At 42.5% G+C, this 18,327-nt stretch overlaps 1 protein-coding gene across 12 annotated transcripts in view; it reads left to right on the top strand.

Moving 5' to 3' along the window:
* The window catches only part of CACNB2 (calcium voltage-gated channel auxiliary subunit beta 2), a 378,708-nt gene that overhangs the window by 307,891 nt on the left and 52,490 nt on the right, over positions 1–18,327 (top strand). The gene's annotated exons all lie outside the window — the stretch shown is intronic.

Below are 18,327 nucleotides of genomic sequence, written 5' to 3'. Positions count from 1 at the left end.
GGGAAAACTGTGTAAGTGAGTCAATGAGAGTCTAATCCCGCTTCTCAGCCTCCTGTTGACTTCTTACTTACGTCTCCCATCTGTCCATCTGTTTCTTCTCCTTTCTTCATGGCCACACATCACCTACATTTACCCCTGCTTATTCCCTGCCTTCACACGCAGAGTGAAGCACGAGTGAAGCACGGTGTCCCATGAACCTTTTCAGTCTTGTTATTCACAAAGATAAGCACTTACGTCCACTTTCTTTATAAAGTTTTTGGCACTAAATAATCTTCATTATCTAGACCAAGCAAGAGGGTGACAACACTTGACAAACAAGTACAGTCACGCCCTCCCCCTCCCCGCCCCACCCCACCACCAGGGCTGGATTATCTGACATTCCAGTGCGGGAAGCCAAGAATCTCAAAGCAGCAAACAAAACCTTTTAGTCTTTAAAGTAGTTAGAATATCTGGGCCCTGAAGCTGGAGTCTGTTTTCATCTCTTTTACCTACACTTTCTAATGAGCTTGGTCTTCTGACCATGGCGGTTAATTTTGCATTGTATGAAAATCCTACCTGGAAGGTTCTATCCTTGTGTTTTGGCAGAAGGAAGAAAATCAGATTCCTTTGTGGTCACTTCATTTGAACATCCATTATGGATTCTAGCATTTGCCGAAGGACTCAGAAACTCTTACTTACATGGGACTTCACAATCTTCATCTAAAAATCCTGGCTTCCTGGTCGTAGGATGAGTTCTAGACCCACAACTATCAGAAACATACTTAAACTGAACCTTAGATTGAAACAATTCTAAACAAGATGTGGCATTTCAATAACATCCAGATAATGTTGAAATAAGGTTTTAAGCCGAATAGGATGAAACAGAAAGGGATTCTGAGTTTTTGAAGAGCACAATTCTAAAGTCATTCCATTGAAATGATCAGTTGACATCACAGTCTCCTTTGGTCGCAAACATGAAGCATTCACCGATGGTGTGGTTGGCTCTCGAGCTCAGACTTCACTGCGAGATGTTTCATCTTGAAGACCCGTCTGTATTCTTGGGGAGTGTTTAGATCAAGAAGTATTTATTGAATGCCCGGTATTTGCTAGGCCCTGGGAAAGCAATGATGAATAAGAGGTAGTTCCGACCTCGACAAGCTTACACTTTGGTGAATTTACAGTCTAGCTAGACAAGACTTGAATAAAAAGTAGGGAGCAGTACAGAGTGATGGATATCAGGGGCCAACGGAGGAGCATAGACATTAAGTGCTAATTGCTACCAGATGTCTTCGGTAGCCAGGGTCTCGTGGGCTGCCATAGAGTGACAGGAGAATAATTTACTGCCATCGCTGCAAAGCAGTGGCTGGGAACATGGGAACCCAGTGTCTTTGACTTTCCAACCCAACTCAAACGGCTTCACCCTAGCTTCTCTGTCCACCTGCTCCCCTTCGGAACCCACCCCAGGCATAGTGCATCCCTTCTCTGTGACCCTGACACTTTTGCCCTTTGTTCTTCACTTCACTGAAATGCCTGGGATATGTTGTGGTTGTTGGCAGGACAGTTTCTCTTCGAGATTCAGATCTCGAGACTGTAGGTTTGTCTTGGCCATCCTTCAATCTCTACTGCCTAATGGTCTAATCCCGTACCTAGACTATCGTTTGTGTCCCTCAAGACAGTGTTCATGCGTGAGTGAATAAAGAATTAAGAGAATTCACACAGTGATACTTGGCTCTGAAGGAAGTTGGCAACTTTGCATTTTCCAAATCAGTACAACAAAGGCCTTTACCCAGGCACGTGATAATCAGAAATAAGAAAATTAAATAAATAGGGGTTCTGAAACGTCAATGTTTTGGAGTTACTTAAGACTGTTAAATATGCAGATAATATGAACCCCTACCTCAGACTTAGTAAGTCCAAATTTCAAAGCATCTGAATCTTTTAAAAGCTCCCTAGGTGACATATACCGCCAAGGTGGAAAATCACTTAAAATCTCATGTAGTTGACATTTTGGGGAATGAGGCGTTGCATTACTGGTCTTCTAGATAACTGTCCCTGGCTGCTGTGAGCAAGTAAATATTTTTGCATTTGATGCAAATGAATATTAAATTCTCTCCTGCCTTCTTCTTCCTCTTCTTCCTTTTTTTTTTTTCTTTAAGATTTTATTTATTTGAGAGAGAGAACACAGAGGGAGAGGGGGAGGCTGACTCCCTGCTGAAGAGGGAGCCCAACGTGGGGTTCAATCCTAGGACCTTGGGATCATGACCTGAGCTGAAGGTAGATGCTTAACTGACTGAGCCACCCAGGCACGCCCTCTCTCCTGCCTTCTTAAACAAAAAGCACCTTGCATAGTTTGGTATTGCTTTTGGGAGCTCACGGTGAGCACCAGAGACCTCACCATTGGATGCCTTGTCCTTCTTTCCAGTGGGTCTGTTAGTTACCCCATCTCCTGACACCACTGATCTGTTGCTAATATTTCTGTCTCTCTCATGCCATTGACGGATTGCTTTTAATGTGCCATTGCCTAGGACAACACCTAGCCCAACTTGTTAGCGACTGTGTTTTGAATGAAAATGAAGCTCATGGACTTGAGGAACTTTATAAAAAGATATTTTAGGTGCCCGGAGGTGCTTTTGCTTCCTTTGGGCAAATTTCCAAAACCTACCTGTCCCCAAAGTCTGACCTCTGAGTGGGGTATTCATAGAATTACTTTCGAAGAATTACAGTTTGGTTCTCAGTCCCTTCTTTTACATTCAGGCAGAGGGAGACTTAGAGATTTTTTGGCTTTCTTGACTTGGGGAGTTTTTGTTAGTAAACCAGGTTCAGGGGCGCCTGGGTGATTCAGTTGGTTAAGTGTATGATTCTTGATTTTGGCTCAGGTCATGATCTCAGGGTCATGAGATCGAGCCCCGCATTGGTCTCCACACAGCTTAAGATTCTCAGGGGTCTGCTTGAGATTCTCTCTCCCTCTGCCCATACCCCCACCACCCCAAACCCTGCCCACAGACTCACTCTCTAAAGTACAAACAAATAAACAAACCAGGTTCAGTAGAATTTGCATGATTTGAGCCTGTAATCACTATAAATTCTAAAGTATATCCATGGCAAGAATATTGGCTCCTTTTAAGAATAAATGTAATGGTTGATACAGTTTCTCTAAATCCCCCCATGCTTTATTTTAAAACCTATTTCATCATATCTGTACTTACTTATGTTCAGTCTTTCCCACCTTGACAAATCACAGGTACCAAGAGGTTAGGGAACCTGTTTCCATTCACTTTGTATGCAACCCAACAACTTAAACAAAGAATATTCTCATGGCCTTTTTTTTTTTTTCTTTTGCCTTATGCTTATAAATCCATTTTTTAATCACAAATGTATGTGAATTAGTCAGTGACCATTTTACATAAAGTTTCTAACTTGGGAATTGCTACCTGAAAATATGTGTATGAAAAACATTCTGTTCAAGGAAGCCAGATGCTTGTACTAGGCAAAATTTTGAATCCAGGTTTTTGTTTTGTTTTGTTTTGTTTTTTAAAGCATATGCAGGAGAAAAACTTCAGAATTTTATGAATGGCCCTAACGTAAATGCAAAATGCAGCTTAAAGGTTTTCAGAGAAAGATAGCATCTTTGGGGGGTAAAATGCCAATGATATACTGAGGAAGCCAAGTCATGCTGTGAATGTAGTTCTTACAGGGTTTTTAAAAATAAATGTTCAGTCCTTGTGTTTCATATGCTTCAAAATGTCTCCAACCCTGTCTGTGTATTTTATGTATGTACATATGTATACATATATGTGTTTCATCTGCTAATATAGACTTCTCAAATATGATAAGGCTGTGATACAATGATATGGTTTAGAATTTTTATCTTTGGCTTTTCTCCTTCTCTGGGTCTGCTTCAGTTTATTCACCAGAATTTTGTAGTTCAGCAGGTTGTCTGACACTCTGGCTCTTCACTCCCCATGACTGACTTCAACAAGCATTTAGCTTGGTGTTTTCCATGTCTGGCACACAGTAGGCATGCCGGTGTATGGAAACAGAGAGAGGAAGGTGACACCCTCTGGCCTTAAATCTGGTCGAGAAGACAGCATGCAAGACAGAAAGGGTATGGATGTGTGAGGCAAGCATGTGAGAGTCCCTTCTCCTGGCTCCAAACAGGAGTTTCGGGGATATGCTGGACACCACTTCCAAGTCCCGCATATGGAGTGTAAGGTATGGAATGTCAGCGTTGGAAAGTTGGTCAAATGAATGTTCCTGCAAGACCTTAAAATGAAAGAATTATGATAAATTATGATTTAAAAAATGAACTGACTTTTACTCACAACATGTTATTAAAATATTTATTTTAACATCTTAACGATTCATTCCGGTGACTGCTGTGTTCTCCAAGACAGGAAATCATGATTCTGCTGGCACTTGTCTTGTTAAACTGCCCTTCTTGTAAGCCTTTGGATTTTCCACTTCCTCTGGAGCACTTGTTAGAGACAGCCTAAAATTGGAGCAGAAATTATGGTGTAGTGGAGTTAGAATTATGGGTTGGAATCCAGTCCCTACCACATATAACCATGTGGTTTAGAGCCTGCTATCTGATTTTCCTCATATGCAAATGGGACTAATAATACTTAATTTGTCTACTGAAAGCCTTTGACATTGGACTCAGAAGAGATCTGGAAAGTTTCAGTTTACAGTTGAGATGAAGAAACGACGACTAGATGGGAGGGTGTACGTAGTCAACGATGAAATGTCGGTCAAGGTGTCTTATGAATTATGTTGCTGTACAGACATCATGGACCAATCATCTAGCATCATGACATCATCACGTATTTGTTTTTCTGCTGAACTGCTTTTAGAGTGCCTACATATAAAGTAATAAATACGTCCCACCGCAGACCCATTCAACTCCAGAATCTCTCTGCCCAAGTAGCTGTTCCTCTCTGTCTCCTCATGGTCATTGTTCCTCCTACATCTGCCTTTGGATCTCAGATGCATCTTTGAGATAAAGGTTCCTACCAGTTTCTTTTAGTGGAATACCCCTTCCTCGCTTCACTTCCTTTCCAATTGTCTTAAACCCACGATTGACTGCCTGAACCATTTTTGGAAAAGGAGTCGCGATTTACTTGAATTTGGGTCATCTTTCCCCTTTACTTGCCTACTTTGGTTCCATGATGTAAGCCGCCTCCTTAACCTCCTGTTAACGCCAAGAGTTGAGAGAAGAGCTTCAGTGACCTTAACTTCACTTACATCTGGTTTAAAATTGTGTCTGACACAGTGATGTCTCTTTAATAAACTTCTTGGTTTACTCTTTTCAGTTCAATTTTTAGGAAACAAGTGGCTTTTTCAGAAATCTTCCAGAAAGTTTTATTCTTCAAACTGTTTGCTTCTGAATATTCTTCATAGCTTTTTTTTTTTTTTTTTTTTAATGCAGTTTTAGGCTGGGGGTGAGACTTGCCATTTATATTTTTAACAGGCTCCACCCCCAGTGTTCGACTATGATGCAAAACAAAGTTTGAGCATCACTGTTTTAGAATACATTTCTCTCTTCAAATGGAGATTTCCATTCTCCCAAGAGCATGGGGAGGTGTGAAAGCCGCACAGCAGAATTTGCATGGCTGTTCTGTGCTGTCAAGGGTTCTGAATTGAATACATGCTTGAGAGTCAACCATGATGGTGCTTTTCAAGGCCATCAGTGAAAAATATTCATGTTTTGGCTCCACTCACTGGCAATTTGGTGCAAGACTTTACAGGTGTGGCTCAGCACCTTTATTTACTTTTTTAAAGATTTATTTATTTGAGAGAGAGAGAGCACGAGCAGGGGGAGAGGGAAAGAGAGAAGCAAGCTCCCAGCTGAGCAGGGAGCCTGACTTGGGTCTCGATCCCAGGACCCTGAGATCATGACCCGAGCCGAAGGAAGGTGTTCAACCACGGAGCCACCCAGATTCCCCCGCACCTTTATTTATTTACTAATTTATTTATTTAATTTAAGTGTCCTAGGTGATTCTGTGTGGTTTACTATGATATGAAACATCCACAGTGGAAATAAATGCACACTTCAGGTAGTAGTATTTTGATTTTGATTTTAAGTTACTTAAAACATAAAAACATAAAGTCAATAGTGGGGTTGTTATTCAGAGAATTTATAAAAGTAGTATGTTATGCAAGTCTATAGATGGACCATCAGTCCTTTTTTTTTTTTTAAACCTATTGTCTCTACCCAAACCTTGAAAACGATATGTGCTCCTCTTTCCCCTTCCCTCAATGAAACCACATTTTAAATTCAGAATCACCAGTGCTAGTTTACATTCAATTCAAGACAGCAGGCCCTGAAATAGCCTGAATGACTCATGCCGAGCATTTTCCTCGGAACAGACTCTGGACTGATTAGTGTCTGGAGCCATCAGTCACTACTCATCTATCTGGTGCCCCGGTGTGCAAGGAGGCGGCGCCCGCGATGTGTGCCTTCCCCTGTCTCACCAGGTCACACAGCTTGCCTTAAATAGCCGAAGGGGAGAGGGAAAGGGAGAGGGACTTGGGTTGTTCTAGCTTCTTAAAAATACTTCTCCTTCCGTGGCTGCAAAATACCAATTGAAAACTACCAGGTAAAGTTAAAAATCCTTTCCTGGGATTTCAGCTGTGTTTTCCACGTATCCAAACCAGGGCCTGGGTGTCCTTGGACGTGGAGCACTGAGCCCCCCATGCAGGTCCCTGCTACGCTGCTGTGACCTTGAATGAGACCCACAATTGCTGGGCTGCATCTTTGCATTTTTTTTTTAAGATTTTATTTATTTATTTGACAGAGATCACAAGTAGGCAGAGAGGCAGGCAGAGAGAGAGGAAGGGAAGCAGGCTTCCCGCAGAGCAGAGAGCCCGATGCGGGGCTCGATCCCAGGACCCTGGGATCATGACCTGAGCGGAAGGCAGAGGCTTTAACCCACTGAGCCACCCAAGCACCCCCATCTTTGCGTTTTTAAAATGAGAATTGGATTTGATGATAAATTGAGAGCTGGATTCCCTTGGGAAGGGCTCTTTGCGCTGTAAACACCAAGATGTCGAAGCATGATGCTTGCAGATAGCTCCCTGAAATGTCTCACACAGAAGGAAGAGCCTTTTCTAACTATTTCATGAGACTTCTGGTGAGACGGAGCTCTGCTGGTGGGGCGGGGGGAACCTGGCAGACCTGAACTTGGCATCGGCTCACAGGGTGAGAGCCTGCTAGCACCCAAGGGACTGCAGACGTGTTGTCTCACATACAACGAAGCGAGGGACCGCGAGGCAGGGGGTGACTTTCAGGGCCGGCGGACTCGGGTTCTGGTGTCAGGCTGGCAGCAAGCCAGGTGCTGAGTCAAGCTCAGTCAGTGCAGACTTCGGGCCGCACGAGGGTGAGGATGTCTGCTCGCCCACCGGTTTCCTCATCCACACGCTCTTCCTCTGCAGCAGCTCATGGTCCCCGCAGAGATGGCCGTGAAGCGAGGGGGGGCATCCAGCCTGCCTTTTGAAAGCTCTGAGTCCATGTCGCCTTCCTTAGCCGGTGTCGCCTGCTAAACATTGGGGTGCATGCTCATCCGTGGACCGTGTCCCAAGAGTGTGGCTGTAGTGTTGCTCTCTGGACCTAGAGGTGCCTCACTGACACTCTCCCTGCCCGCGCCAGCCCCACCCCAGAAGCAGACCTTACTGTTTACCCACTAGTTAACCAGACTGGCAGAACTCAAGAGTGGTTAGGAGGGGGCCTCTGTCGCTTCCTGCTTTGATGGTCACCTTTTTCTGCGTGTGTCCCTGTGCGGGTTTCTGGCTGAGAGCGAGGTATGGTTCCAGCTCGTTTCTGAGTCACAAAACCCTCTTTAAGGTCCGGGAACCAGGCTGAGAAAGGATGATGTGCGTGGGTCACACAACGAGTTCACGGCCAAGGCTGGTCTCCGCCGGCCTTCTCACCAATGCAATGACTGCATCCTGTTCTACTTTCTCCCAGAACCCCCAGGGCAACCCACTGACTTCTATTTAACCACAGCTCAGAATCCTTGTGACTTCGGCGATTTTCATTTTCTTTTCCGAACAGCGTCCGATTGCGGTGTTCTCTAGGACTTGTTAAAGGGATTTAAAACGTATACAGTGAAAAATACGTGGCCTGTTGGCATAGCCAGTTGATACCGAGCATGAAATGCAGAAGCAGTCAACTTCGTTAGGCTGTTAAAACATGCGGAGCCCAGCCAGTAGCGGTGTTCGTGCTTTTATCCATGTGTGACCCGGGTGGGAAGCTTGTCTTGCCACCACAGTGTGGCTGCAAATCTGGCTGTGCTTAAACTTGAGGCAGACAGACCCAGAAATACAGGAAGAGCACAGAGCAGGAGGTGAGGAGCGGAAGGACCACACGGTAGGAAGGAAGGACCTTCTCCGATTTCTGAGTAATTGACATCAAGAGGATTTGCGGGGTGGTGGCAGGGTGATTGTTTTGTTTTGCTTTGTCTTACTGTGTTTTTAAGAGAACACGGGAAAGAAACTCCTTTCTGTGTATAAGTCTGCTAAAGTGAGCATTCATAGTGATGTTCAGGCGAGTGCCAACAGACCGCTGTGAGTAATAAGGGACCTCACGGACCAAAGCTACCGTCCTGGGCAGAAGTGTACCAGGAAAGCCCTGACATGTGAGCACCAGAAGTGCTGTGCTCTATCAAGAGAGAAGATTTTTTTTTTTAAGATTTTATTTATTTATTTGACAGGCAGAGATCACAAGTAGACAGAGAGGCAGGCAGAGAGAGGAAGGGAAGCAGGCACCCTGCTGAGCAGAAAGCCCGATGTGGGACTCGAACCCAGGACCCTGAGACCATGACCTGAGCCACCCAGGCGCCCAGGAGAGAAGATTTTGGGCCACCCAATTGTAGAGGGAACAAAAGGCAATTAACATAAAACTCAGCAACATACCATTAATAATGTCCTTCTGTGTAATCACACTTGTGTTGCAACAAGGTACGTGGGGCACATTTTTCATTCGATAAGGGGGGAGTTTCATTTTCTTTAATTACTGTGTTGTCTATGGAAAGTTGCTGATTAAAAGTTTCCTCCGATCGGCGGCTGTTCTGGAGCTCAGAAGGGTCTGCCCATACGGAGCAGCCATTGTGGGGGTGGGGGGAAATGGGGAGAAGTTGGTAAAAGTATACAGACTTTCAGTTATAAGATGATTAAGGTCTGAAGATCTAATGTATAACCTGGGGACTACAGCTGATGACGCTATATGATAAAATTGAAATTTGCTAAGAGGGCAGACTTAAATGTTCTCAGGAAAGTAAATATGGGGGGTGCCGTTATAGATCTGTTAATTAGCTTGGAGGAAACCGTTTCACAGCGTGTGAGTGTGTGCGCGCACGTGTGTGTGTCATGTTATCATGTAATACACTTGAAATGTCTTACAATTTGATTGTCATTTATACCTCACTGAAGCTGGAGAGGAAAAAAAGCCATTTAGAAAACAGGAACAAAAACAACTCTTCTCAAATCTTTTCCTTCTCTGGGTGCACTACAAATTACTTAGCAGCCAAAACAGTTCTAGGAAACTTAGCATACCTGAATTGAAATAAAATGACCAAAAAAAAAAAAAAAAAGAAAAGAAAAGAAATAAAATGAGCAAGATGCACAAAAGGAAAGAAGTAAAAAGTAGATCATTTCTTTGTTATTGCTTCTCCCAGTTCTTCTATTGCACACTAGAAGGAGAGGAAAAATAATTTCATAAATTGTGACTATTTGGGTATTCAAAATTGTGGCCAGTATATAGCACTTCTTTGTAAAAGTAGAAATACTTGATTTTGTGGGACTGGATAGAAACATACAGAAATTATTGCTGAAACCCTTTGATTTTTTTTTTTTTTTTTCTGCCACAAGTAAACACAAATAACCACAGAGCTTATGACCCAGTCTCTTGACAGGCCTGTGATAAGACATTTCTGCAGGCATACCTGGAGTTCTTAATAAAAATTCCAAGAAGATGGCTTATAGGAAGCATGAAAAATTAAGAGAACTTTGGGGAACCATGGTAGGGACTTTGTTTCAAAAGGTGTTGACAAATTGCTAAGACTGTTCTCTGAGGCGAGGTATGAAGTACAGAAAGAAGACAGCTCATTACTTTTACAGTCAAGCAATGTTCATAATGTAAAAAATTTGTGTCTCAGGTTGACCATTATCCATTAAACTTGGCTTTGAATGACTCTGGGCTCTTCAGAAAAACTAACTTGTCCTCAGAGAAAATGAGTTACCAATATAAAGGACATTCAGAATATCATATTTTTTATTTTGTTTGACACTTTCAGAAAATGTACTTCAAATAATTTTCAAACAATGGTAACAACTCTAGAATACATGTATATTTTTTGCCCAAGAATACCCTCTTGAAGGGGCCAACCCTAAATTGGGCAAGGTTATATAGGCTTGAATTTAAAAAAAAATCACTCAGATTATCTGAGCATCACAATTTTGTATTTTATAATAAATTTATAAATTTGAATATAAGTTTATAACTTTGTAATTTACTGTTAGAGGTGTGGGGTTTTTTTGTTTTTTTTTTTCCCTCTGGGTTACGAAAAGGCTGATACTCCTTGACCTCTAGAATAAGGCAAGTCCCTCTATTTCAGCATTACACTAAGTACCATCACATCACTGCATCTCTTTTATAAAACTTACCACAACTGCAGTGAATAATGTTGTTGTTATGTCAGTATCTCTCTCCCGCTAGGATATCCATCTCACAGAGCAAAACCGTATTTTTTTTCCCGTTGATCTGTGTTCCCCTATAGAAAGAAACTTGCACATAGAGGAACTGATTAATACTCAGGAAATTATTTAATTACTGAGCTAATTCTACCAAGCGTAAGTAGTTAAACTGTAGGAAGCAGAATTCAAAGCTTTTCTCCAACCTATCATCTTGCGACTTTGGATTTATAGTTGACGCTAAGAGAAAAATAGGTGTTTTTTTTTTTCCCCCTTGTCAGTAGGCAAGAGAATTAGCATGTCTTTCTGGAGGGAAATTTGGTGATTTATATCACACCTTTTTGGATATAAGCACCTTTCGATCTGAGAACTTCTCAGAGGAAATAATTAAGGATAACATATTCTAGATCTGGGCAGTGAACTGAGTGTTTGTGTCCCCCCTAGAATTCATAAGTTGAAATCCTAACCCCCCCAATGTGGAGCTTATCAGGAGGGGAGGGCCTTTGGGAGGTAATTAGGTTATGAGAGTGAAGCCCTATGAGTGAGATTAGGATCCTTGTGGAAGGGACCCCAGAAGCTCTCTCACCCTCTTTTCTACCACATGAGGATAAAATGGTAAGATCCATGATGGCCCTCCACCTCTGGAAGAGGTCTCTCCCCAGACTGACCATCCTGGTCCCTTCCTCTCAGACTCCCAGCTTCTAGTACACGAAGAGATAAATTTCTGTTGCTTATAAACCACTCAGTTTATGGTACTTTGTATAGCAGCCTGAACTGACTGAGATAATCTGTATTTTAAATAGAAAAAAAAAAATAGATACTTCTAATGCATCCCCACAGATACTCCCAGCCTTCCCTGCCTCTTGTTAGACCCATCTCTGAGGTGGTCCCTCTGCCCGGGCTCTTTCTGCACCTCACTCCACTCAGGTTTTCTTTTTTTTTTTTTTTTTTTTAAAGATTTTATTTATTCATTTGACAGAGAGAAATCACAAGTAAGCAGAGAGGCAGGCAGAGAGAGAGGAGGAAGCAGGCTCCCTGCCGAGCAGAAAGCCCGATGTGGGGCCCGAACCCAGGACCTGGGATCATGACCTGAGCCGAAGGCAGCGGCCCAACCCACTGAGCCACCCAGGCACCCCTCCACTCAGGTTTTCCTTCTTGACCTGAGGTGTTCTTGTTCAGGACTGTGCTTATCACAGAGTACGTGGACGCCCAGGAGAGTCGCACCAAAGCCAAAACACCTTTGACCGGTGGAAAGGTTAAGTATCACACTCCTCCTGGCAGGTTGTCCAAGACAGGGCTTCTGTGGCTTCTCAGGGAATGGTCCAGAAGGATTAAGCAATACCTAGTGGTAGCCAAGTGAGTCATGAGCCCTCACAGTTTCTTTCTCTCCTTCTTGGCTTTACCCTCTCTCACTTGTGCCCCCTGGATCAACTCCTCTGTAAACAGCTTCTGCTTTCTGGGGCATCTGAGAGGTTATCTACTTGGTTAAGTAAGACATACTGTTTAGTCAGTGGGTATAGATATGTACAACCATTAAAAACGACATGTAGGGCGCCTGGGTGGCTCAGTGGGTTAAGCCGCTGCCTTCGGCTCAGGTCATGATCTCAGGGTCCTGGGATCGAGTCCAACATCGGGCTCTCTGCTCAGCAAGAAGCCTGCTTCCCTCTCTCTCTCTCTCTGCCTGCCTCTCCGTCTGCTTGTGATCTCTCTCTGTCAAATAAATAAATAAAAAAAAATATTTTAATAAAAAACGACATGGAAAGATATCTTTCTGTTGCCACAGATATGCCCAAGTGAGTTAACGGCGCTTCGTCTTCTGTTCCACTCAGTAGCCAACTGCTTTCCCTAAAGACCTGACTCACAGACGGCCATTGGGAAGTGGGAGATAGTCCCCAACTTGACTGAAAATGTTTGAGCAGGTACTTGAGATGCCTTCAGTAAAGGTCGTTAGAATCATTACAAGTGTTAAAGTAATTACACAAAGAAGCCATTTGATTGGGGGTGACTGTAATGCCTTGGTAACCTATGAGAGCACCCCAAAAACCAAGCCAGTATTTATATTCCTATAAATACACTCATATCCCAGGAAACAAACCAATCACTCATAGCCAACTAGGCCTTCGCAGACAAGGCAGCTGCTTCAACTGTAGCCAACCCCTTTGCTTGCTTTGCTCGGACATCTTTTCTGGAAAAGTCTTTCTCCCAGCTCCTGTTGGTGGAGGGTCCCCCAACTACCTGTGGTTCGGTGCTGCCTGGTTTGACGGGGTATTTGCTCAGACACAACCTTGAACATTTTAATACAACTCGGTTTATCTTCTAACCCAAGTTAGTTGTGTATGTGCAAATGGTAACAGTGCATCTAAATATAGAACCCAGTCGGTATTCAGCATTCGTCATTATGACAAAATTCTTCACACATCAGAGCTGATCTCTGCTTTCCTCGTTTGCCCCCTGCCCTGTCCTCTCAAGCACCAGGTGGTGAGAGAACTTCACTCTGGCTAGTTTTGGTTTTGGTCATGGAGATGGTTTGCTCCATTTTTTTTCTGTTTAGGAAAAACAAAGCACGCCGTGTGAAATAAACAATAACAAAATGAACACACGCAAACTTGCATAACTTGTGATCGCTAGAACGGAGGGACTTCGTTAGCAAGGACTACAGCTGTTGGAGAGGGAAGTGAAGGTTCCAGAATGAAAACAAAAAAATACTACGTCTCCCCATTTCTCAGCCTGTACTTTCTCAAGATTTCCCTTGCATTTGTTTAGAACGCGTTTTGGGAAGTTCTCCATAGTGTATAATTTTCTAAGTACTGAATGGACCTTTTTAAACAGCGTAAATGCAGAGTGGGATTTTAGAAGGGATACCATGCTGGTTGGTCTTAATTCTTCTGTCCCTGTCCTTGCAGTGGAATAAAAGTACTTAGCAGAAGCTTGATGGCAACATGTGAAACCACTTGTGCGAGGGGTTCTGGATGTTTCCAGTCTGCACTTTGTGGACCGAGGCCCTTCAGAGAATGATGGGCCTGGTCCCTGTTGATAGGACCCTACGTCACCACACTTCTTATTTTTTTATTTATTTTTAACTTTTGCACTTGAAGAAAAATGGAAACAATGTAATTTGGAGAAAACTGGCTAAGACATGAGACAGCTAGATGGGCTCAGAGCGTGGAAACAAACAGAAAGAATGGAAACAGAAAGTAGTTATTCAGGAGTTGGAATGGCAACTACATGAAAGACACAGCCCATCAGCAGCAGGGGAAGTGAGCAGGTGGGTTTGAATCCACTCCCGAGGAATCCAGACTTTTCTGCTGCCCTTGCTAAAGCACTTCGGTCTGGTGGAGGCACCAGCTCCCCAGCTGGGGTCTCTACCGGCTTGAGGAAGAAGAACCTGAATCCTACACCATCCTGTCTTTTGACCTTTTGGTGCAGTGCTGGATTTTAAACAAAGTAAATGTGCGTTGGAGAGAGAGAGAGAGTGTGTGTGTGTGTGTGTGTGTGTGTGTGTTTGTGTGTGTGTGTGTGTGTGTGTGTGTTGGGACTTGACCTTTCCCTGATTTTCTCTGAATTTTGTTTAAAGAAATTCTCTTTGGTTATGAATGACTTTTACGTCAAAGTCGTGTAGATTAAAGTTGTGCTTTTTACTAGAAATATAAACCGTGATACGGATTCAGTTAAAGCAACTGTGCCTTGGCTTCCATAACAAAATTCCATACCCTGTGTAACCTGAACAACAGAAGTGGATTTTCTCACAGTTCTGGGGGCTGAAAGTCTTCAGCCATGGTCTGGCCAGGTCTGTTTCTGGCAGGCACACTTTCCTTGGCTTGCAGACAGCCCGCTTCTTCCTGTGTCCTCCTCTGGCCTTTTTTTCCCCTCTGTGTGCGCCCTGAGAAAGAGTCATTTGGTGTCTCCTCCTCCTCGTACCAGGACACCAGTCCCAGTGGATTAGAGCCCTACGTTTATGACCTCATTTCACCCAGCTTCTCTAAAGACCCTTCCTCCAATACCGTTCCACCGGAGGCTAGGACTTCAGTATCTGACTTTGTGGAGGAGGGGGACACAAACATTCAGTCTGTAACAACAACTGAAGAAAAGACCAGTTTTCAGGTGGTGGTGGTGGTTGTTTTTAAGCAGCGAGCATAAAGTAAACATTGTTTCTGAATGGTACCATTAACTTCCCAATAACTCGAGAAATACTGTGTACCATGCTTGGTAAAACTAACCAGTAGTAAAATAAAATACGAACACTTCTTTTCTTCTTAAGAGGCTGGCTTAGCTGAAAATTAACTTTTAAGTAATCTCCCTTCCAAGGTGAGGAGACCCACGTTTCACAACCCAGAATAAATAAAAATTGAGCACATTCTCCTCGTGTTGGCTTCTTGCCCAGTAACTTGTAGGAGTTGTTGTACCTTTTGAAGTTGCTCTAGGGAGAAGCAGCCCCCCTAGGGTAAAGAAGCCGTTTGCTCTTTTTGAAGAAGAATCCATTCCATAGATAACAGTGGAATTCACTGAAATGGCTGATACAGTCTCTGCTCTTCATATGGGATTTCTTACTTGATAAATCTCTCCATGGGGGTTGGCTAATCCTTTACATACCTTAGTTGAAGACCCTGGATCCAGAGTGATCAGATTCTTAATACACAGAAAGATGTGTATTATCATATTAATATGCATATTATATTATGCATATAATATATAATAATATATTATACATAATAATATACATATATAACGTGTATATACATAATATATTATACTATATAATATATATAATAATATATAATAATATACATAATATATGCATATTATATTATGCATATAATATATAATAATATATAATAATAATATAATATGTATATTAATCGTATGAAACAAAATCCTGATCAGACCGGCCTTGCTCGCATAATGATTTAGCCATTTGGGGTTTACAGGCCCTGAGCTCTGTGGTGGCAGAACCTTGCACTGAGTGGGTAATGTATAAGCACCTGATAATTGGTTTCTCGAACAGAAAAAATCAGTCCCTTAATTGAGTCCTTTATTTATGGACCTGCTGCTATGGTAAAGGCTTGGAGTCCCAGTAGTGCGACTGCTGGGTCATAGGGTAATTCTGTTTTTAGGGTTTTGAGGAACCTCCATACCGTTGTCCACAGTGACTGCCCCAGTTTACCTTCCCACCAACAGTGCACAAGGGCTCCCTGTTCTCTACAGTCTTTACCAGCACTTGTTATTTCTTGTCTTTTTTTTTTTTTTAAAAGATTTTATTTATTTGAGAGAAAGAGCGAACACAAGCGGGGGAGGGACAGAAGGAGAGGGAGAAGCAGACTCCCCACTGAGTAGGAAGCCTGATGAGATCACGACCTGAGCCAAAGGCAGATGCTTAACCAGCTGAGCCACCCAGACGCTGCTCTTGTCTTTTTGATACGAGCCATTCTGATAGAGGGAGATGATACCTCATTGTAGTTTTGATTTGCACTTCTCTGATGTTGAGCATCTTTTCCTGTGTTTGTTGGCCATTCGGATGTCTTCTTTGGAAAAATGTCTGTTCAGGTGTTCTGCCCATTTTTTAATTGGACTCATTTTATTTTATTTTATTGCTCTTGCATTGTAGGAGTTCTTTATAAATTTTGGATACTAACCCCTTTTTAGATAGATGATTTTTCAAATATTTTTCCCCTTTAGTAGGTTGCCTTTTTATTTGTTGATGATTTCCTTTGTGGGGCAGAACATTTTTAAGGTTGGTGTAGACCCACTTACTTATTTTTGCTTTGGCTGTTTGGTGTCAGATTAAAAAAATCATTGCCAACACCTGCATCAAGGAGAATGTCACTTATGTTTTCTTACAGAAGTTCAGTGGTTTCAGGTCTTATATTCAAGTATTGAATCCATGTTGACTTGAGTTTTGTGTATGGTATAAGACAGTGGTCCAGTTTCATTCTTTTGCATGTGGCTGTCCAGTTTTCCCCACACCATTTGTTGAAGAGATGTCTTCTCCCCGTTGTATATTCTTGGCTCCTTTGTCATAAATTAATTGACTATATATGCATGGGTTTATCTCTGTTCTGTTCCATTGATTTATGTGTCTGTTTTTATGCCAATACCGTACTCTTTGATTACTATGGTTTTGTAATATTGTTTGAAATTGGGGAATGTAATGCCTCCAGCTTTGTTCTTTCTCAAGATGGCTTGGCTAGTGGGGGTCTCTTGTGGTTTCATATAAATTTTAAGATTTATAAAATCTAATTTATAGATTGGATATATAAATCTAAATCACATTTCTACAGTGACAAATGCCATTGGAATTTTCATAGGGATTGCATTGAATCTATAGATTGCTTTGGGTAGTGTGGGCATTTTAACAGTGCATTTCCACTGCATGAGCATGGACTCTCTTTCCGTTTATTTGTGTCTTCCTCAACTTCTTTCATCAGTGTCATGTAGTTTTCAGTATGTAGGTCTGTTACCTCCTTGGTTAAATTTATTCCTAGGTATTTTACTCTTTTTGAAACAATTGTAAATGGGATTGTTAATTTCTCTTTCTGATAGCTTGCTATTAGCATAGAGAACCACCGCAGATTTTTGTATATTGATTTTGTATCCTGCAACTTTACTGACTTGGTTTATCAGTTCTAACAATTTTTTTGGTGGAGTCTTTAGGGTTCTCTCTATATATAATATGTCATCTGCAAAGAGTGACGGTTTTACTTCTTCCTTTCCAATTTGGATGCCTTTTATTTCTTTTTCTTGTCTAATTGTTCCGGCTCCCAAAGTCTCTTTTCAATTAACAGCCACCATAGTACTGTTAACGTATCGGGCCACATTGCTCTGCTGCTGAAAACCCTCCAGTGACTTATCTCATTTAGAGTAAAAGCTGAACATCTTGATTGTGACCTGAAAAGCTACATCAAACCCAAGAGCTCTGACCTCACCTTTCGTTCTTTTCCCCGGTTCCCTCCACTCAGCCAGACCTCGCCTTCCTCGGGCACATCTGGCCTGCTTCTGTGTTCCGGCCTCTGCCGTGGCACTTTCCTCTGCCTGGAGTTCGCATCTCTGCACTCACTCACCGCCTTCATGCTTTTGTCCAAGTGCTACCTACCCTGTCCCCTTGCGCCCGGGCTTGCCTTACCTTGTTTTGATTTTTCTTTTCCTACTACATTCCTTCAAACATATACTTTGCTATAATGTCTGTTGTCTATGCTCATCTCCCCTGCCTCCATCTCTCCCTGCCTCTCCCAGAACGTAAGCTCCTAGAGGGCATGAGAATCTTAGTTTCCGTTATTCACTGTCCGAAACAGTGCCTGACATACAAGTAATGAGTGGATGAGCGCTCTAATGAGATTTTCCCTAGCTGCCCCATTTCACGGTCACTCCTCATGGTCACTCCCTACTCACATAACTTTTTTTTTTCCCCCTACTTTAATTGTTATTTGAAATCCCCTTTACTAGAATACAAACTAAGCTGTGTGGGAGCAGGGACTCAAGACAGTAAACATGTTCTTATAAATATTCATTAAGGGAATCAATTCTAGAGAAGAACTTGGAAATTTCTCAAATCAGTTAACTGCATTTGTAAATCTTACCTTGTGACAATTCTGATAATTTGCTTTTTCAGTCTGGGTCAATGTTCAGTGGTCAGAATACATAATTACGTTCTTTTTATCACTGTGGCTT

Source organism: Lutra lutra, chromosome 8 (assembly GCF_902655055.1).
Source record: "Lutra lutra chromosome 8, mLutLut1.2, whole genome shotgun sequence".
Taxonomy (NCBI): Eukaryota; Metazoa; Chordata; class Mammalia; order Carnivora; family Mustelidae; genus Lutra; species Lutra lutra.
This window is presented reverse-complemented; position numbering and strand designations above follow the sequence as displayed.